The following is a 22915-nucleotide window of genomic DNA, read 5'->3' as shown; positions in this document are numbered from 1 at the left end:
AATAATGTAAGCAGCAAATATTCAATACTTACAAACTTCCTGGGGAGTAAGTTGAAAATAATTGTTTGTTTTCTCTAAGATTTTAAAATCTCTTTCTACTGAGAGCAATAGATTGCATTAACATCAAAAGTTCTTAGCTCAGTTAATTCACTTGTGTTCTTTATTTTATTTTATTTTATTTTATTTTATTGGTGGTAATGGGGTTCCTGGAAGCCCTTCTACCTCCGGGCTACACTCCCAGACCTATTTTTACATTTTTATTTTGGAAACAGGGTCTTCTAAGCCAGGGCGCGCGGCTGGCTTCGAACCTGCGCGATCCTCCTGTCTCTGCCTCCCAAGCACGGGGATTACAAGCGTGCGCCACCACGCCCGGCATGTCCTTTATTTTATTTTAAAAGTATAGGGAACCAGCTAGACCTGATGATGCACGCATATGATCCCAGTACTTGGGAGACTGATACAGGAGGATCACTTCACAACCAGCCTCAGTAACTTAGTGAGGCCCTCTGCAATTTAATAAGTCCCTGTTTCAAGATAAAAAATAAAATGAGTCTGGGGGTGTAGCTCAGAGATAGAATGCTCCTGGGTTCAATCCCCTGTACCACCCCCCACACACACACACACACATACAGAGTATAGGGAATTATTTATTTATAGGAAATCAACTCACAGCTCTAACTTCAGCGTTCTTCCTGGAACCATTATGTTTGACTTATGGTACCATTGGTGAACCCCAATAAAACATGAATATAGTGTCCAGACACTTGAAAAATTTCTACCTTATTGTAAGAAAGACCCCTAATCTAATGTCTGTTGTCTCTACATTGCTGAAGAGATGTACAATGAAGAACATGAAGAACATGGGAGTGCAAAACAAATATTCCTGCATCCATTTCTCAAAAAGGCCACCAAGAAGCTGAAAGTTTACCTAGAAATCGTCCCAAAGCTAAAAATTCCAAGATTGCCACAGCCTTCTGTGACATCCTAAAAAGGATGTTAAAAGTGGCTTTGGAGGCCTAAATTCCAGGTGTAGATCTACTACTCTGCAATCTTTGAAAGTGTGAGCTGTCACTCAGTCTGCTTCCATGGCTGTAAAATGAGAATCCTTAAATCTCTACGTTGTTGTAAAAGCCAAAGGAGAAATAAAAGAAAAAAATAATATACTTAAAACTATGTGGCATTCAGAAAAATATTAGTTTTGGACTGGTGATGTGGCTCAGCGGTAGAATGCATGCCTACTAGGCATGAGATCCTGGGTTCAATCCTGAGTCCTGCAAAAACAAAGCAATAACAAAACAAAACAAAAAACCTAGAAATTAGGAAGAAATTATCACAGCTACAACCTTGACCCATTTCTTTTCCTTCTTTCTTTCTTTCTTTCTTTCTTTCTTTCTTTCTTTCTTTCTTTCTTTTTTGTGGTACTGGGGATTGAACCCAGGGACATTCTGCCTCAGAGATACACTCCCAGCCCTATTTTTTACTCTTTATTTTGAAACAGGGTCTTGCTAAATTGCAGAAAGCCTCACTAAGTAGCTCAGGATGGGCGCAAACCTGTGATTCTTCTGTTTCTGCCTCCCAAGTACTGGGATTACAAGTGGGATTTCTCTAGGTTACTGAGAGTCTCAATAAATTGCCCAGGAATGTCTCGAACCTGCTATTCTTCTGTTTGTCTTCCAAGTAATGGGACTACAGGTATATGCCATCACACCTGGCTTGGAGTTCTGATTTTTATAAAAAATTTCACCAATGAGGAAGTCTATGCAAGCTTTACATTCATTCTAGGCAGGGCAAAATGCCCACACCCTTGAAAATACATGTATGCCTAAGAAGGGAACTATGTGTCAGCTTATGTAATGAGAACTCATCTCACTGTATTGCATCTCTTAGAATCTTTTTCACTGGAATGAGAAACCTCTTGATTTCTGAATTATGACTGGTCTTGTTCCTCCACATCTACAAGGTTAAGCAACAGATGTCTTAAATGTAGAACAAAAGATGCTCCAGCCCCACTCCTTCTCTTCTATTTTCTCCTCACCCCCCCCTGGTCTATTCTCAGAGCTTGGAATGGACCACATTACCCCTCAGACTAACACAATGGACTAGCCAACCCACTGAAAAGCTGAGCTCTCCAGCTTGCTGATTCACATTTTCTTTAAGCAAAGAGATGATTGTTTTTTTTAACTTGTAATGTCTTTTTTTCCTTACTCTTAATGAGTGTCAGTCAACTAAGATCCTTTTATACCACATAAGTAAATATTTAAATAAATGAAATGACAATGCCCCTAAGATTTCAATTTGAGATATTCTTCCCTAGTGTAAGCCTCAAAAATAAATTGTCCTGTCCATCTATAATGAGAAATTAACTAAACTAATGCTGATTAGACCCTCATAGCCTTAGGCTGATACTTTTTTGGAGGGTATACTGGGGACAGAACCCAGGGACAATCTACCTCCAAGCTACATGCCGGCCATATTTTTTATTCTTTATTTTTAAACAGGATCTCACTGAGTTGCAAGGGCCTCACTAAGTAGCTGAGGCTGGCTGCAAACTGTAATCTTCCTGTCTCAGCTTCCCGAATGCTAAGATTACAAGCGTGCACCACCACTCCCGGTTTAGGCTGACACTTTTTGATGAAGTTTAGCAATTTATTTAGCTTAATGGCAGGATCAATGAAGGAGGACTGAGGAGACCTGGATTCTACTTTCAGTTCTAATTCTGGTTCATTACCATTACTTTGCCCTGACTGTTTTATATTATTATTTGAAATCTCAATTATGTTAGCAATGCATCATGGTCTGGAAAAAATACTCTGTGTGTTAATGAATAAGAGAATGCAGCAGTCTTGTTTCTGCAATTGATATAGCATTGTTGCCTCAGATAAAAAGAATATTACCTAATTTTTGTGTCTGTATATATGTGGAATTGCAGACTGAACTCAGGGGCACTCTACCTCTGAGCTTTATCTCTAGCCCTATTTTATTTTTCATTTTGAAACAGAGTCTCATTAAGTTGTAGAGGGCCTCACTAAGTTGCCGAGGCTAGCCACAAACCTGTGATCCTCCTGTTTCAGCCTCCCAAACACTGGTATTGCAGGCATGCACCATCATACCCAGATGCTTAAAAATGATCTAACTTGGAACCTCAGTTTCTTTATCAATAAAATATGAAAAAAGATTTGCTTAAGGGCTGGAGTTGTAACTCGGTGGTACAGCACTTGCCTAGTAGAGTGAAAACTGGGTCTGATCCCCTGTTACTATTTCCTCTTTCCCCTCAGTTCTGTCACAGAAATGGAGTCGTGAGCTAGGTGTGGTGGTGTATACCTCTAATCCCAGAATTTGGGAAGCCGAGACAGGAGGATTGCAGGTTTGAGGACAGCCTCAGCAAGTAGTGAGACCCATCAACCTAGTAATATCTGTTTCAAAATGCAAATAAAATAGGGCTGTAGCTCAGAGGAAGAATGTCCCAGGGTTCAATCCCTAGTCCCTTAAAAAAAGGAAGAAAATGAAACAATGACTGTGAAAATGGTATTGATACTATAAAATTTTTTCTTCCTTTTTTTTCCCTTTTTTGCAATATTGAGGATTGAACCCAGGACCTCATACATCTTACACATGCTAAGCTAGTGCTCCGCCTCTGAACTAAATCTCCAGCCCTTTTTATTTTATGTTGAGAAAGAGTCTTGCTAAGTTGCTGAGACTGGTCTTAAACTTGTGATACTAGGCTAAGTTTCCTGAGTAGCTAAGATTATAGGCATACACCACCATGCCCTGTTATAAAAGATTTCTGATCTCCTTAGAATGTTGTTATAGAAAGATAAATGTCTTTTTCGTGATTTCTACTGGCATTTTTAGGTACTTAGTGCTCCCTGAGTTTGAGCCAAATCAGTTCTATTTGGAAAAGATTACTATTTATACTATGATTCTTTGCAAAGCCTTTACAGAAATAGAGTAGGCTATGAAGAATATGCTTTAGGAAAACAAAACAAGACTGTTGGCAGTTAAAAATTCTTGTGATTCACATTATTATTCCTAGTCAAGAGACAGCCTATTAGTTCAGAGCTGTCTATAGCCATGTTGTCTAGGTAGCAAATACCAGTTAACAAGGAGGATACCACTCAGTTGATCCTAGTTATTCCAGGAATTTTGTAAAGTGCCCAAAAAAGGTGTGTAGGTAGTGAAGGGTTTTAAAAATTTAATAGTCAACCGCTTCTAATCTGTTTCATTTTGTATATGTGTCAAACCTAAGAATAAAAATTTTTACCCATCTCCTGTAGATAAAGGAGTGTTGATGGATAAGTCATTTATCCAATTGCTAAGAGAATTACTGTTGCTGTTATTATTAATATTATTATTGCTATTATTATTATTATTATTATTATTATTAGGTACTGGGGATTGAATTCAGGGGCATTCTACCTCTGAGATATACCCCCAGTCTGTTTTATTTTTCATTTTGAAACAAGATCTCACTAAATTGTGGAAGGCCTCACTAAGTTGCTAAAGCTGGCCATGAACCTGCCATCCTCCTGTTTCAGCCTCCCAAGTACTGGGATTATGAATGTATGCTCATTTTTTCTTTGTTTGTTTGTTTTGGTGGTCCTGGGAATGGAACCCTTCTACCTCTGGGCTATACCCACAGACCTATTTTTTATATTTTTATTTGGAAACAGTATCTCTTAAGCCAGCGAAGCTTGCTTTGAACCTGTGGGATCCTCCTGTCTCCCCCTCCCAAGCTCAGGGATTACAAGCGTGCACCATCACACCCGGCTTTTTTCTTTTCTTTTTTTCTTTTTTCTTTCTTTCTTTCTTTCTTTCTTTCTTTCTTTCTTTCTTTTTTTTTTTTTTGAAATAGAGCCTTGCTATGTTGCCTAGGGTAGTCTTGAACTTGTAAACTGAAGCAATTCTTGGGCATGCATCACCATGCTCAACTTCATTTAAAATTTTGAAGACTGTAATGACAATTCATTTTGTTATACAATCTGTTTGTCACATGAGAGTACTCTCAGATTCAAAGCTCAGGGCTAGGGTGTAGCTCAGTAGTAGAGTTTAATCTAAGAGTAATAATTAAGAGTAGAGGGCATTGGGTTTAATCCCCAGCATGAGAGAGGAGGGGGAGGGAGGGAGAGAGGGAAGAAGGGAGAGAGAGAGACAGAGAGAGAGAGAGAGAGAGAGAGACAGAGAGAGACAGAGAGAGAGAAGAAAGGAAGAGAGAAGGAAGGAAAGAAAGAGCAAAAGGAAGAAAAAAGAGAAATCAGATAGTGAAAGAAAAACATTCTTAGACTAGACATACTGTTATTAATATAAAAATGAATCTGAAATGGATATGAAATGGATATGAATTTATAGGGTAAGGACTAGAGGAACCTAAGTATTTAAAATCTCAGCCAAATAAGACCACAATCTAGGGCTGGGCTGGTAAGTGACAAAGGTCCTTGCAGGCGGGTCAGAACTATAAATGCCTGGCAACAAGTACTACGGATTAGTAACTAGGAAACTAGAGTTCAAAGGCAGGAAATGCAGTTGCTTTGGTTACAAAACATACAGTAAAAAAAATCTACAAACTCTCTGAGGACATGTCTTCATTCATTCATTCAATAAATATATATTGGCATCTATATATACACCAGATACTATTCTAGATCTGGGAAATCAGTAACACACAAGACAGACAAAGTCGAGCTTATATTCTAGTTGGGGGGAAAGACAATAAACAAATAAGTAAAATATATAGTATGTCCATAGATACAAGTCTATGGAGAGATTTTAAGTGGCGAATGCTAGGGGCCACAGTATTAAACAAGGAGGTTAGGGAAGGCTTCTCAGAGAAGACTGTATGTAAACAAAACTTTAGGGTGGGGGTGGGGCTCAGTGGTAGAGCATTTGCCTAGCTTACACAAAGCACTGGGTTTCATCCTCAGCACTGAGAGAGAGAGAGAGAGAGAGAGAGAGAGAGAGAGAGAGAGAGAGAAAGAAAGAGAGAGGCAGAGAGAGAGACACAGAGAGAGAGACAGAGACAGAGAGAGACACAGAGAGAGACAGAGAGACAGAGAAACAGAGACAGAGAGAGAGAGACAGACAGAGACAGACAGACACACAGAGAGAGACAGAGACAGAGAGAGAGACAGAGAGAGACAGAGAAAGACAGAGAGAGAGAGAGAAGAGAAGAGAAGAGAAGAGAAGAGAAGAGAAGAGAAGAGAGAGAAGAGTTATGAACCTCTGGAGAACAATGTTCTAGGCAAAGAATAGAGCAAATGTAGACATTTGAAATGCTATCCTGCTCAGTACATTTGAGGAACAGTAAGGAGGCCGGCAGAGTTGGAGCAGAGTGAGAAAGGGGAGGGGTGATAGATAATGTCAGAGAGGTATGGAGAGACATCGGTAGAGGTGTATCACCAAACCACTGCGAGGACACTGGCTTTTACTTTGAGTCAGACGAGGAACTATCCAAAAGTATTGAATAAAAGGAATATACAACGTGACTTCTGCTTTCAGACCACATTATGGAGAGGAAAGGATGTAAGCACAGCATTTAGGATACAACTACAACAATCCGAGGAAGAATTCAGTGACTCACATAGGCTGGCAGTAGTGGAAGAGTGAGAAGTAGTTGGAATCCATATATATAGAGATTTTTTTTTTCAGTACCGGGGATGGAACCCAGGGGCATTCTACTTCTGAGCTACACCATCAGCCCTATTTTTTATTCTTAATTTTGAAATAGTCTCACTGAGTTACAAAGGGCCTCACTAATAGCTGAGGCTGGCCATGAAACTCCATCCTCCTTTCTCAGCCTCCCAAATGCTGAGATTACAAGCATGGGCCACCATGCCCGGCTCCAAATATATTTTGAAGGTAGAGTCATCTGGATTGCTAATGGTCTTGAAAGAAGAAGCAAGGTGTCAAAGATGAGACTAAGATTATTGGCCTAGCCAGGCGTGGTGGTACACTCTTGTAATTTCAGTACTTAGGAGGCTGAAACAGGAGAATTGCAGGCTTGTGGTCAGCCTCAGCTACTTAGTGAGGCTCTCTGCAACTTAGTGAGACCCTGTTTCAAAATAAGAAGTAAAGAAATAGGACAAGGAGTGTAGCTCAGAGGTAGAATATCCCTGGGTTCAATCCTCGGTACCAAAAAAAAAAAAAAAAAAAAGATATTTGGACTGATAAGCTAGAAAATGAAGGTGCTATTTACTGACATGAGGAAGGTTGTGGGAAAAATTACTTGTTCCTCATTTTCTCATAGCCTGGCCTAATGTCAGGCACATTATAATATTCAGTGAATACTGATAATCTAATCTGAATCTAGTTTCTGTGTATTTAGGACCAAAGTTGTAGATACAAGATTGACTTGTTCGAGTTACTAAACTAGGGCTTTGTTCCAGACTCTTGTGCAGTTAAAACCAGTGGTGTGCTGGCTTATACAAGAACCAATTGATAAAATTTTAGGATATTACAAAACATTAAACATAGCCATTATTTAAAATTAAATCATATAAACACACTGTGGTAAATTTTATTATAAACAAAGGTAAAAATACTTACACTCATCAATTTGTTTGTTTGTTGTCTGCAGTGCTGGGAATTGAATCCAGGGCTTCATGCATACTAGGCAAGTGCTGTACAATATGCTACATGCCAAGGCCAAAACTCATCACTTCTTAATTATTTCACTATAATCTAGTATCTCAGTCAGCATTCTCATTCTCACTGACTTAATCCAAAACAACTGACTACACAACTTAGAGAAAGAAACATTTATTTACTCACAGTTTTGGAGATTTCAGAGTTTCAGTCCATGTGAAGACAGGTCTGCAGAGCTCAGTGCATGGTAGTGAGAAGCAGAGAGAAGGAAAGAGCAAGTACCTTGCTCTCACATCATAGGGGCTGGAAGTAAGAACGCAAGGGGCTTCGAAGACACAAGCATAGTCCCTAAAGCCACAACAAGGGACCCACTTCCTCTAACCATACCCCACCTGCATAGGTTACCACCAGTAAAACTGTTGTAACCATCATGACTTAAGTACATCAACCCTGAACATTAGCACATGAGCTTTTCAGGGAACATTCTATTTGTAAACATAACGTCTAGGCTCTGAAGGCTACTTATGCATATTGTATCTATATGGTGGAAATACCATATAATGGTGTGTTACTGCCCTTCTCTTCTCAGCTCTTTATTCCCTGATATTGTGTCAGCAGTTTTAAATTGGCCATGGCCATGAATATTTACAATACCCCAATTGACAAATGCTACCCATGGCATTTGTGGGCCCCTCATACTCACCTTCAGAGATACTTAAATCTGTCAGTGGGGTTTGATTTTGTCAGCTTTGAAGTCAGCGGTAGAGGATGAACAAAGGTCACAGATCTTGTAAATATGCACATGTATAAGCACGTACACAGAGTATCATAGTAGGGTTATAAAGGAGGACTTCCAGGTTCAGGTAAATAAGGGTTGGGGGCTGAGAAATTAGCATTAAAGGGACATGCAAGGAATTCCACATGGCAAAAGAAATGTCTTGTATATTGATCACACTAGGATATAGTCTAGTGGTCTCTCAACATATAGGAATTGCTGAGATATGAGCACATGCATGCAATCAATGCCTTAGTGGAATTAAATCTGTACCAAATTATGAACTGTTAATAGAGGTGATGAACAGCTTTCCCCTGCTTCTTTGTGCATTTGATATTGTAGAGGACGGAGAGAAAAGAAGGACTAGTCAATACCAGTGAGATTTTTCATTTAGGACTTTTAAAGAAGCAGCATGGAGAATACTAAGAACACTGATTATTCCTGTGAGACAGCTAGAAAAACAGAATAGTTTATTTTATTGCTTTTGTTTTACAAGGAAGTAAGCTGGACTCCAAGGACTACTAATGAATTGCTGAGAAAAACATTCTATTTCAGGGTGGAAAAGTAGAAACTCTACCATCTTGGCTGCTATAAGATAGATGACAGTGAAAATGCAGTGTTTAGTGATCTATTTTTCAAGAAAAGCAGGATTAAAAATATGTACGTCTGTAATCCCAGTGACTTGAGAGGCGGAGTCAACAGGATCACAGGTTTGAAGTCGGCCTGTGCTATTTAGGAAGACCATGTCTGAGGCAGGAGGATCAAGGTTCGCGACCAGCCTCAGCTACTACTTACTGAGGCCCTTTGCAACTCAGTGAGACGCTGTTTCAAAATAAAGAATAAAAAAATAGGGCTGAGGGTGTAGCTCGGAGGTCGAATGCCCCTGGGTTCCATCCCCAGTACTGGAAAAAAAAAAAAAAAGGGCTAGGATGTAGCTCAGTAGAAGAGTGCCCCTGGGTTCAACCTCCAACACTGAAAGAAAATTTAAAAAAAAATGTTTATCAACTACATACATGGCAATTAAAACAAGAAACTATGAAAAAATGCATCTCTATTTTTTGCCAAATTCCCTCCATTCTTCTGTCTCTATCTCCAAAACTGTTTTTTTTTTCCTTTTTCTCAGATGTATTCGTTCTCCATCTTTTCTCATTGGCTTTCTGTTTCAAAACTTGAACCTTTTGTACCGATGGTATATATTTTTTCATATTGAGATTGAGCCCAGGAACATTCTACCTCTGAGCTACACCCCCAAGCCCTTTTTATTTATTTATTTTTTATCTTGAAACAAGGTCTCACTAAGTTGCTGAAAATCTCACTAAGTTACTGAGGCTGGCCCCAAACTTGTGATGCTCCTGTATCAGCCTCCCAAGTACTGAAAATTACAGGCATGTGCCACCATGTCCAACTATGTTTTCATAAACTTGCTTTCTATAGCTCAGTAGAACTTCAGATTGAGTAAAATCATTTGGTTTGAGTCTTCGACTTATTTCCCCATAAAAAGCTGGGATTACAGGCACGTACCATCCCACTGGGCAAAACTCATTTTTTTTTTTTCCTTAACAGTCTTGGAATAGAACCCAGAGCTTCATGCCTACTAGGCAAGCACTCCATTTATGAGTTCTTTCTATAAGAAAAATATGAACCCTTTATAGTTTTTGTAGGTATTTTTCTATTCTGTTGCATATTTTTGGTCAATACAAAAATATGTTTATATTTTCCTTTGAGTTTTTAAAAAATTGCTTCTAAGAATAAAAAATAATCATCCTCCAGAGTCTTATTACATATCCAATTCTACTTTATTTTAGTATTTACACTGTTTAATATTTTATATCTACTTTTAAGTCATCTGAAATTTATTTTTATGTATGGTATGAAGAGATGGCCAAAACTATTTTTTCTAAATTGATAAACATTTTGGAATAGTTCTTTCTTTCTTTACTTTTTGACACATTATATTCATATACATATATAATAAAGCTATTTCTGCTCTATGCTATTTGTACTGTGTTTTAATGTAAAGTTTTGATATATTATTCTATTCTTTGGTTTAGTCCTTTTCATAATTGAAAAGTATTTTATTCTATTATTTGCATCTTTCTCTACAACTGAGCTACATCTTCAGCCCTTTTTATTTATTTTTGTCTTGAGACAAAGTCTTGATAAGTTGCCCAGGCTGGCTTAACTTGCAGTCTTCCTGCCGCAGCCTCCTGAGGAGCTGGAATTACAGACATGTGCCACTGGGCTCAGTGTGGTCTTTTGCTTTTTGATAGAACTATAGTTATTTCTTTAGTGTTGCTAATTATATTAATCATTACTAACTATTTTAACAATAAGGAAATCAGTATTAAAGTTGATTTGTGCCACTGACTTCTGTAGTATTGTCTGAAACACTTCCAGTGTCTTAAAGTCTGATGGAGAAACATTTTTTTAAGGCTTAAAAGTGACATAAGCGTCTATACAAAGTTCTCCCTGGGAAGCTATTTTATGATTTGGAAGAAAAAAGATTTCTCTTTGAAACAAATAAATACAAAGAATGTGAAATATAAAGAGATCAAAAATATAAATTTAACATGCTCTTTGGTATATTATATATCATGCAGTAAACCTTTCATAATGTTTCTGAAATTTAAGCCAAAGCATTTGTGAACAATTTAATAATAGAGCTATGTGTATATACTGTCCTATTGAAGTCATTTTCGAGGTACAATAATTTGCCTAGGAATCACTTAGAACCTCCTTGAAGATTTAAGGAAAGAAAATTTTTCTCTCTCAAATTTATTTTTTTTAAATGACATTATTGGAAGCCATGCAGAAATTAAGCATTTTTATAGTTTACAGTAAACAGTTCTCGGTATTTCAATAAAAATTAGATTTTATTGTAACCTGACCTACTTAAGTCTTTATGCTTTTAGATGGGACTCTACAGGTCTCTACTGTCATCTTCTGTCATATATATTTCAGGTAAAAGGCAGCAAAAATATTCAATTTGAATTATTTTCCTAGGATCTTATGGCAAAGATCTGGAGTCTCGTCTATAACTGTTCCTAACAATATCTAAGGGTTTTTTTTTTTATTATGCAACAAAGCTGTTAGTGCTCCAAAAATAATCAGGAAACTAGACTTGCCCAATAAAAACAGCTGTTCTTTGTAAATGGGAAGTACAGAGGGCGAGTGAGAATCCACAGAGAGCAGCTTCATGGGCCTCACACTGCTTTTCTGAAATGATTCTATCAAAGATATTTCATTATAGTATAACCATTATAATTAGATCCATTTAAAAAAAAAAAGAAAAAGTCTGCCATGTTAGAAAAAAATGTCAAGTGTTCAAGAATCACTCATTTATATATTCCTGTTTGTAATTGATCAAGCCTTTTTGAGATATTATTTCATTTTCTCATCTTGATTTTATAATATCCCTCTTGCTGATAAAACATATATCTCCTGCTTTTGATTTGTCGTGTTTCCTTAAGTGGAATACTTGCACAATTCCAGATCTCCTTTATTACTTGCTTTCCAGTGGCCATGCTTTGCTTTGTCATCTTCACAGAGAATAAACGGTGTCTGTGGTAGAACTGGGTTTACTCACCCAACTGAAGAGCCACACCCTTGTAATTAGAGACGTGGTTGCCGTTCAGCAAATGGTACAGTCATCACCAAAATATTGTGCCACAGGCGCTTATGTAAACAGTTTTATTTGTTGTTTTTTTTTTCAGTGAATCTAGAAACTAACCAAGAAATTCACCAAACGCAATACGTACTCTTGATCTCTTCGAAAGTAGTAAGGTGACATTTTCATTAGAGAGATCTTATAGGAGCCCAGCATGTTGGCTCACACCTGTGCTCCCAGTATTTGGGAGGCTGAGACAGGAGAATCGCAGGATTAAGGCCAGCCTCAGCAATTTAGCAAGACCCTCTGCAACTTGGCAAGACCCTGTTTCAAATTTTAAAAAATCTGGTAGTGTAACTCAGAGGTAGAATGCCCCTGGGGTCAATATCCAGTATTAAATAAATAAATGAATAAATGAATGAATAAATAAATAAATAAATACTTTTTTTAAATGAAAGAAAGATCTCATAGTTACAAATGCAATGCTTTCTATGCTTCCAACAGCTCATAAGTCTTCTTCCTCCTTCCTTACTCCAACCGATATGTTACTAGATCACCAGTCATCTGCAAATGTTCAAATGCTATGAAGGAAAATTTAGAATAAGAGGATTCTCACAGGGAAAATGGTAGAAGTCAGTCAATGTTGAGATGTATTGCTTTTTCAAAAATCAGGAGTATTAACAGCTATCTAAAAATACAGGTGTGGTGAAGTAAACTATAGCTAATATACACAATAGAGTACTAGATAGGTGTGTGTGTGTGTGTGTGTGTGTGTGTGTGTGTGTGTGTGTTTTACTGAGAAGTGAACTCAGGAGCATTGTACCTCCAAGCTATACCCCAGCACAATTTTATTTTTTTATTTTGAAACAGGGTCTCACTAAGTTGCAGAGGGCCTCACAAGGTTGCTGAGGCTGGCTGTAAACCTGCGATCCTCCTATCTTAGCCTCCCAAATACTGGGCTTATAAGTGTCCACCACCACACCCAACTCCTAGATAGTCTTTTAAAACAATGATAGCCGGGTGTGGTGGCGCACACTTGTAATCCCCCGCGCTTGGGAGGATCGCGCAGGTTCGAAGCCAGCCGCGCTGGCTTAAGAGACCCTGTTTCCAAATAAAAATATTAAAAAATAGGTCTGGGAGTGTAGCCCAGAAGTAGAAGGGTTTCCAGGAACCCCAGTACCACCACCAAAAAAAAATGATATAAATTTATCTTTATTGATACTTATGTTAGTCATCTTTTCAAAACTATAACGAACACTTCAGGAAATGTGCCACCACACCTGACCCTTTTCTTTTTATAAAAAAGAACTTTTTATAAAAAAGTACTATAATCCCAGTACTTTGTAGGCAGAGACAGAACTATCACAAGTTCACAAGTTCAAGGCCAGCCTCAGCAATTTAGCAAAAACCTGCTTTCAGATAGGAAATAAAAAAGGCCAGGGATGCAGCTTGGAGGTAGAATTCTCCTGGCTTCAATTCCTGGCAACACACACACACACACACACACACACACACACACACACACACACGAGAGTGGGGGATGAAAAGAAAGAGATAAAAGGGTTCATTTATTTTGGCTCGTAGCTTTGAGATTTCAGCCCATCATTTATTCATTTATTTACCTCCTTACTTTGGGACTGTGGCAGCATATTATGGCAGAGACATATGGTAGAACAAAATCTCTTGCCTCATAACTAGAAGCAAAAAAGAAGAGGCTGAGGTTGTACTATTTTTTTTTCAAAGTCATGTCCCCAGTGACCTAAAGACCTCCCGCTAGGCCGTATGTATGTATGTATGTATTTCAGCTACTGGGAATTGAACCCCAAGGCATTCTACTTCAAAGCTATACCCCATTCCTATGTGTGTGTGTGTGTGTGTGTGTGTGTGTGTGTGTGTGTGTGTGTGGCACTAGGGATTAAACCCAGGGGTACTCTACTTTTGAGCTACATCCCCAGCCTGATTTTATTTCTTATTTGGAAACGATCTCACTAAGTTGTGGAGAGCCTTGCTAAGTTGCTGAGGATGGCTGAGAACCTGTAATCCTCCTATCTCAGCCTCCAAGTACTGGAATTACAAGCATGTGCCACCATGCCTAGCTCTATTTTTATTTTTTATTTGGAAAGAGTGTCTCGCTAAGTTGCTGAGGCTGGCCTCAAATCAGTGATCCTCCTGTCTGAATCTCCCAAGTACAGGGATCACTGGCTGTCCCAGCACACCTGGCACTACCATATCTGGCAGGCCTCATCTCTAAGAGGTTCCAACAATTTCCAGTAATTCCACAAGCAGGGACCAAGTCTTTAACATGTGGACCCTTGGTAGATATCCAAATCATAGCAATGTGTAAAGATATTATGATTAATAAATTGATAAAGGGAGATTATAAAAATCTTACTTTGCTTAAAGTAACAAAAAAGATAAATTTTATTATTTTTATGTGCATATTGTGGTTTATTTTTTTATTTAATTTTTTTTGTGTGTGTGGTACTGGGGATGGAACCCAGGGACCTTCTACCTCCGGGCTACACTCCCAGGCCTATTTTATATTTTATTTGGAAACAGGGTCTCTTAAGCCAGCTGAGGCTGGCTTCGAACCTGCACGATCCTCCTGTCTCAGCCTCATAAGCGCGGGGATTAACAGCGTGCGCCACCACACCTGGCTATTTTTTAATTTTATGTGGATCACATTGAAAATGGCATATATCATACTGTGGTTTAGATATTGAAAGGTAGTGTCTTGGTACTGAACTCAACTAACTGTCCTCATACTTTTTGTGTTTTCTGGCTTTCTTTTTACAAAAAGCACCTATTACTTTCATAATCAGACAAAACAAAGGATATTCCTAGTGTAAAAGAAGAAGTAAATATGAGTTGCTTGGTACTGAGAAAAGTCTTTCTTGTTCTTTCCATCTTTTTTTTTTTTTTTTTTTTTTTTTTTTTTTTGGTGGTACTGGGGTTCCTGGAAGCCCTTCTACCTCCCGGCTACACTCCCAGACCTATTTTTACATTTTTTATTTGGAAACAGGGTCTCCTAAGCCAGCCGTGCGGCTGGCTTCGAACCCGCGCGATCCTCCTGTCTCCACCCTCCAAGCCTGTTCTTTCCATCTTTCGATTCTGCTTCCCTATAACGGGCTTGATCCCAAGCCTCAAGGTGGGAAAGATGACCGCCCCTAGATCCAGACTCTACACAAACCCAAACCAAGCATGTAAAGACAATCTTTACTCCCTCCAGCAGAAAAGTCATAGGACAGACTGTCTTGACTTAGTTCAACATCCAACAGGAAGGTAGGAAGTGAGTGGGAGTGGGTAGGGAATGTTATTTTCTGACCACATAGGTCTTGGTTCCAAGATATTCCTTAAGGTCAGAGAAGAAGGAACCGGTGCTGACTTGTTTCCTGTAGTTTGGATCTTAGATGTCCCCTAAACGCCCATGTCTTAAAGGCGTTGTCCCCAAAGTGGTGTCAATGAGGGGTAATGGAGTGAGCCCTACAGAGGTGGGACCTTGCAGGAGATTCTAGGAGTGCGTGGTGCGCCTTTGGAGCCTGTTCTCTTCTTTCTTGTCTGCTTCCTGGTCATGAGGTTTTGCTTCACTGCGCATTCCCACTGCGAAATGCCACCTCATCACAGGACATAGACAGGAACCTCCAAACTGTGAGCCAAAATACTTTTTTGTCCTTGTAAGTCGACGATCTCAGGTGTTTTGCTACAGTAATGGAAAGCTAACCATTTCCAATAGGAGAGAGGAGTTTGTCATTTGAACAGGAACGAAGAGGCTAAAATAACAGATAGCCTTTGTAATATTCATTTAGATGCTCATCATAAGAATAATGGATTTTTTTTTTTATTTTGCGGGTCTGGGGCTGGAACCCAGAGGCATTTGACCTCCGAGCTACACCCCCTGCCCAATTTTTAATTCTTTATTTTGAAACAGGGTCTCACTGAGTTGCGAAGGGCCTCACTAAGTAGCTGAGGCTGTCTGCAAACCGCAATCCTCCCGTCTCAGCCTCCCGAATGCTGGGATTACAAGCGTGCGCCACCACGCCCGGCGAATAATGGATCTTAAAAGGAGTTCATATGGGGTTTTTCTTTGTTTGGCAAATGGAAATCACTATTTAATACCTAAACTACAATACTTATTCATTAAAAATACTCATTATTCAGGTGAAGGAGGTGGTACAAACCTGCAATCCCAGTATTTGGGAGGCTGAGACAGGACAATTACAGGTTTGTGGCCAGCAACTTAGCAAGAACCTATTTTCGTATAAAATAAAATAGGACAGGAGGTATAGCTCCAAGATAGAATATTCCTATGTGCTCAGTCCCCAATACAACAGCAGCAGCAGCACTCCTATGGATCTTACACATTAAGGCATTAACAACAACTTTTAAAGATGAATCTGGAATTGTGCTCTGACTGTCAATTTTGTTGCAGTAGTTGAGACTTAAAAAATGCAATTTTTGACTTCCCTATAATTCTTGTTTTTCTTGTCTGTGAACACCATAGTAAGATCCTGTTCTTGAAAGAAACCAAGCTGAGATGAGTCATGAGATTTCCAGGTAGGTGAGAAGAACACCGGCTTCTGCACTTTGTTATTAATGGAAAACAGCATTATCTAGACACATCCACGGTGTTCTGCAGCACCCTGGAGCTTTAAGCCACGCCATTTAACCTGCCCTTACAGGGGCACTGGGCAAATCACTCCAGTGGTGCATATTCAATTTTAAGCAAAAACTCTTTTTACAGTTGACTCAGCAATAAACAAACTCCTTCATGCAGTCCAATAACTTAAAGTACATACATCAAGACAAGATATTCATCTAGTGTCTTGTTAGTATTTATCTTTGATATAGCAAACACCTAATGCTGAATCTTACAAGTTTTAAAAAGAGAGCCTAAAGAAAGTGTTGGCTAATGTATTTTTACACATTTTTTTTTATAGTGGAGAGTAAACTCAGGGGTGTTCTACCTCTGCGCTACACTGGCCCCATTTTATTTTTTATTTTGAAATGAGATCGCTAAAGTACTGTGTGCAGGCCTCGAACCTGTAATCCTCCTGTTTTATTCTCCTAAGTAATGGGATTATGGGTATGTGCCACCATCTGGACCACTGGAATTTCTTAATGGTTTTAAAAAGCATCAACTAGGTGTGGTGTCACACATCTTTAATCCCAGTACTTGTACTTAGGAGGTTAAGACAGGAGAATCTCAGGTCAAAACCATGCACAGTAATTTAGCAAGGCCTTGTTTGAAAATAAAATGTATATAATAGGAGTGGAGAATGTAGTTCAGAGGCAGAACACCCCTGGGTTCAATCCCTGGTACCACAAAAGAAAGGGGAAGAATGAAGAGAAGGAGGAAGGTGAGGAATAAAAAGAGGAGGAAAAAGAAAAGGAGGAGGAAGAGGAGGAGGAGGAAGTACAGGATACAGTGGCACTCACTTATAATCCCAGCTACTTGGGAGAGCAGGAGGATCTCAAGTTCCAGGTCAGTCTTAGCAAGATAGCAAGATCCTGTCTCAAAATAAAAGAATAAAAAGTTCTGGGGGTGTAGCTTATCTGTAGAGCCTGCATATGCCGGCTAGAGGCCCTGGATTCAATCCTCAGTACTGAAAGCAAAACAGAACAAAAGAGAAGAAAAGAAAAGAAAAGAAAAGAAAAGAAAAGAAAGGAAAAGAAAAGAGTAGAGCCAGGTGAGGCAGTGTTGCCTGTTATCCCAGCTACTTGAGAGGCTGAAGTGGCAGGATCACTTGAGGGCTCCCCCTCCAATAAGTGCATAGATGGGATAGCAATACAGTCAGTGTATATGCTTAGCATGCAAGAGGCCCTGGGTTTAACAACCACACACACACACACACACACACACACACACACACAGACACACACACACACACACACACAGATAGATCTAGGGATGAAAATTTCCTAAAGAACAAGACATTCTCAGTAGTGGAATTTGGGAAAGTTGGACGTTTTGAGTCTAGAACACTTGGCCATATTCATTTTATGCTGGCCTAATTTTCATCTGTGAATCACTTTAATTCTTATAACTTATCTTTATTTATTTCTTTTTAGGTACTAGGGATTGAATCCAGGAGTGCTTTGCCAGGGAAATATATTCCCAGCTCACCTACCCACCCCTTTTTTTTTCTTGGTTCTAGGAATTGAATCCAGGAGCAGTTTACCTCCGAGCTACACTCCCAGCCCCTTTTTAAATTTTTTTTTTGTTTTGAAACAAGATCTTGCTAAATTGCTCAGACTGATCTTGAACTTGGAATCCTCCTGTTTCAGCTTCCCAAGTACTGGGATTACAAGCATGCACCACCATGACTGGCTATTCACTTTTTTTTTTAAGGGTAAATGATCTCATATCCATCCATCTTCTTCCTTTTGATCTCTTTCTCTTTTCTCTTCTTTACTCATTAATTCAATCATGCATTCATTAAATAAGTATTTAATGAGAGTTAAGTACTGTGCTAGGTAATAAGGATACAAAAATAAAATTCACACTTTCACTCAAATATCACAGTATTAATAAGGTAGCACATATGAACTCATCATCCTAAGATTTTTCAAGTAAGCTCAATTTTTTAAAAATAGCTACAAAAATACACACTAGTCTTCCCCTGCTGGATTTATTTTATAAGAAACATTGCGTTGAAGTTGAGTTGTTGAGGTAGGCAAGAGCAACATTTCTGCCCTATTGTGCTTTCAGTGAGTCATATAGTAAGCTACCCATCTGTCACAGTATAGCTTCCAATCTTTTATATATTGAATGAAAGAATATAAATGCCTGTAATTCATTGGGTTCCACATAAGAGATTGAAATACATTATCGACTTTAGCAGTTATACTAATTTAAAGTTCTTTGGATATCTTTGGAGTATTTTGTGAAGTTCTGTTACTTTGAATGTGCCAAATTCTTCCCAAAGAGTCCAGCAATAGAGCTTGCTATTTAGTTCCTGTTCAATTCCAAATTCTTCAGGGTTAGCTGACCATTTCCTCTAGATTGTTCGTGTCTTTCTCTCCCATTTTTAAGTCTCAAGTTGCAGCTTAACAATTGGTTAAAAATCTACTTCTGAATCGGGTGTGGTGGCTCATGCTTGTAATCCCAGTCCTTGGGAGGCTGAGACAGGAGGATCCCAGGTTCATGGCCAGCCTCAGCTACTGAGTGAGGCCCTTTGCAACTTAGTGAGACCCTGTTTCAAAATAAAGAATAAAAATTAGGGCAGGGGGTATAGCCCTGAGATAGAACGCCCCTGGGTTCAATCCCTAGTACCGCAAAAAACAAAAACAAACCCTACCTCATGCGGGTAGAGTATGTGCTCCACATGCATGAGACCCTGGGTTCAATTCCCAGCATCAAAACAAAACAAAACCCACTTCAATGGCCAACACCAACTAGAGTTGCTAATGAGGAGCTAGACATTGTCATACAGTGATATGTGATATGACTAATATATTATAAGCCAAACACAAATACAGGTTCACCTCATCCATAGAGGCACCACAGCGATTTCTGATGCAGTAATGCACAAACTTCAAACTAAAGGGCAAAAGAAAGAGATTCTGAAGCAAAACCAGCATCAAGAGGAAGACAGCAGGAGGGTATAAAGAGAGGACAGTATTTCTGCCAAGAACATATTCAAACCTAACAGGTTCCCAGGAGGAAGCCTTATTCATAGCATAAAGTTCTCTGTAACTAGGAGATTTATATTGCCACTATCATATCATTGTTGTTGTTTTATAAAGTGTGAGTTTTCTCACAAAAAGAAAATACAATGAAAAAAAGGAGAATAGACACGAAGAGAAAGAAGTACTTGTAGGCCTGGAGGTGGCATGGCTTGAATCCTTGGGTCCCTTGAAAATTCACATGCTCGCCGGCCGTGGTGGCGCACGCTTGTAATCCCCGCGCTTGGGAGGCGGAGACAGGAGGATCGCGCAGGTTCGGAGCCAGCCGCGTGCGCTGGCTTAAGAGGCCCTGTTTCCAAATAAAAATGTAAAAATAGGTCTGGGAGTGTAGCCGGGAGGTAGAAGGGCTTCCAGGAACCCCAGTACCACCAAAATAAATAAATAAATAAATAAATAAAAAAATAAAAAAAAATAAAAAAAAAGAAAATTCACATGCCGAGCCAGTCCCATCATGGTGGTCTTAGGAGGCCTTTGGAAGGCAGTCAGGATGAGAGGAGGTCATGAGGGGTGTCGCGGGTGTGGTGCTCGATGCCCGTCCTGAGGGAGCTTGCTTCTCTCTGCTTTCCCCCAGGCGAAGATGCACTGAGAGGCCAGTAGTTTGTGATGATAGTGTCCTTGCTAGAACAGCCATGCTGGCACTCTGACCTCAGATGTCCAGCCTGCAGAACCGAGGGAAATAAATTTCTGTTGTTTACAAGCCACCCAGTCTATAGTAATATTTTGGAGCAGCCCGGACCAGGATAGAGGGGTTCATGAATTTACATGTTGGAGATATACAACCATTCAGTACTCTACATGAAGAAATAATTGTGGCTTGAGACATAATAACATTATTACTAACAATAGTAATAATAATTAACAATCAATAGCAATAATTGCTAACATTTTTTTCTATGTGTGGTAGTAGGGATTGAACCCAAGGGCATTCCACCTCTGAGCTACACCCTCAGTCCTATTTTATTTTATTTTATTTTATTTTATTTTATTTTATTTTTGCGGGTCTGGGGATGGAACCCAGAGGCATTTGACCTCCGAGCTACACCCCCTGCCCTATTTTTTATTCTTTATTTTGAAACAGGGTCTCACTAAGTTGCGGGGGGCCTCACTAAGTAGATGAGGCTGTCCGTGAACCATGATCCTTCAGTCTCAGCCTCCTGAATGCTGGGATTACAAGTGTGCGCCACCATGCCCAGCTCCTATTTTTAAACAGGGTCTCATTAAGTTTCACAGGGCCTTGCTAAGTTGCCAAGGCTGGCCATGAACCTTCGATCCTCCTATCTCAGCCTCTCAAGCACTGGGATTACAGGTGTGCACCACCATTCCTGGCTCACTTACAATTATTGAGAATTTATTTTAGGTAAGGCACTATCAGTGCTTTACATGATTTATCTCATTTAATGTCCACAACAACCCTAATTACTATTATTCCTCTTTTCCCTATAAGAACAATGAAGGAGCCGGGTGTGGTGGCGCACACTTGTAATCCCCATGCTTGGGAGGCAGAGACAGGAGGATCATGCAGGTTCAAAGCCAGCCGCGCTGGCTTAAGAGACCCTGTTTCCAAATAAAAATATAAAAATAGGTCTGGGAGGGTAGCTCGGAGGTAGAAGGGCTTCCAGGAACCCCAGTACCACCAAAAAACAAAACAAAACAAACAAAAAACAAACAAACAAACAAAAAAACAAGAACAATGAAGGAAGGAGAATTTAAGTAACTTGATTAAGGAGAATTTAAGTAACTTGATTAAAGTAACACAACTTATCAATATTTAGGCTGGGGTTGGAAACATAGACCCCAAAGCTCATGCTTTCAACCATAACTCAGTTCACTGTTCTAACTTAAATTAGAGAGATTATATAGCTATGACTATCTGACTCAGAGTGGCTCACAGTACTTTAAGACTTCTGCACTTTTTGCAGCTCCTCTGGGCCTTTCGTGATGTATTTGTCACCAGTAATGCCAAAAGAGCTAATGGTGATATAAGACACTGGCAGGTAGTTGCAAATAGGAAGCAATCTGTAGCTGCTGAGTATGCACTGCACAGAGCTAGGGGTTACAACCCTCCAGTTGGGTAGAGAAAGCAAAATCCATCAATACAGATGGTGTAACTAATCACTACACAGAATATTGCCAAGACTAATGGCTCCTCTTTAAAAGCAAAAAAAAAAAAAAAAAAAAAAAAAAGATAAATAAAACTTACAGATTTTTAAAAATGATTTGCTTTCCTTTTGCACTGAAAAGCAGTAAGTAGGGCTGGGGATGTAGCTTGTAGCTTGGTGGGAGGGCACTTGCCCAGCATGCACAGGCCCCGGGCTTGATCTGTTACGGGAGATGGGGACTTCTGACTCAGTGACAGTGGTAACAAAACCAAGCGAGGTTTGGGAGCCCGCACAGGCAAAGCTCTAATTAAGGCTTCAGCTGAAGGGAGACAGACTGATAGAGGGTCCAGGCTGCTCCCTAAACAAAGGGAGATATAAGCTGCTTATTTTATTTTTTGTGCTGAGGATTGAACTCAGGACCATTGGATCTTTGAGAGATATCCCAATCCTTACTTTCTTTTGAAACAGGGTCTCACTTAGTTGTTGAGGGTCTTGCTAAATCGTAGCCTGCGATCCACCCGTTTCAGCCTCCCAGATAGTGGAATTACAGGCACGTACCACCACACCCAGGGAGATAGAAGCTTTTTGTTGATTTGCTTAGGTGAGCTGAAGTCCAGGAACTTTCCATTGGCCAAGGACACAATTCCAAAAGATATTTTTTCTTCTCAAGACTCTGATCATACAGTAGTCATAGTAAACCTGTCCCATGGACTAGGTTACTTGTATAGCTGGTGCTATCACTCAGTGCAAGTGTTCTGGTTTTGTGATTTGTTCTGGGTCTTTCGATAGGGCTGGAAGCATTTAAGCTGCTATAGTTGCTTAAAAGAACACAGAGTAGGGTAGAAGAAAACAAGTACAGCTCCAACTGTAACCAACATGTCTACATACAGAGCCGAGTAGATTGTGACCTTAAAACTGAGGCAGCAAAGGGGACAGACATTAAGACAGAGGTGCCAAGACATTTCATCCTGTTCCTGTCACCCATCCGACATCTGCAGGCTCAAGAGAAGAGTTGGTGTTTTCAGCAAGAAAGAGCTTCAAGGCCCTGAAAAGTAACCTAGGCAACTGTTACCATCATAACCCACATGTCAGAGGGATTGTCGACAGCAAAAGCAGTGGGAAACTAATCGCGTATTGGCTGGCTATGTGACCTACAACATTAGCGATTTT

General features: G+C 39.6%; 1 pseudogene across 1 annotated transcript in view; it reads right to left on the bottom strand.

The window, feature by feature from the left end:
- LOC308262401 (glyceraldehyde-3-phosphate dehydrogenase-like) overlaps positions 1 to 22915 on the bottom strand; it is a 44645-nt pseudogene that overhangs the window by 9882 nt on the left and 11848 nt on the right. The window contains exon 3 of the transcript in view: positions 19446 to 19500. The product of the transcript in view is annotated as a glyceraldehyde-3-phosphate dehydrogenase-like (transcript). The remainder of the gene's footprint in view (positions 1 to 19445; positions 19501 to 22915) is intronic.

The sequence above is a fragment of the Muscardinus avellanarius genome (assembly GCF_963383645.1).
Source record: "Muscardinus avellanarius genome assembly, chromosome: 4".
Lineage (NCBI taxonomy): Eukaryota > Metazoa > Chordata > Mammalia > Rodentia > Gliridae > Muscardinus > Muscardinus avellanarius.
The sequence above is the reverse complement of the archived record's forward strand: the minus strand, read 5'-3'. Positions and strand labels throughout refer to the sequence as shown.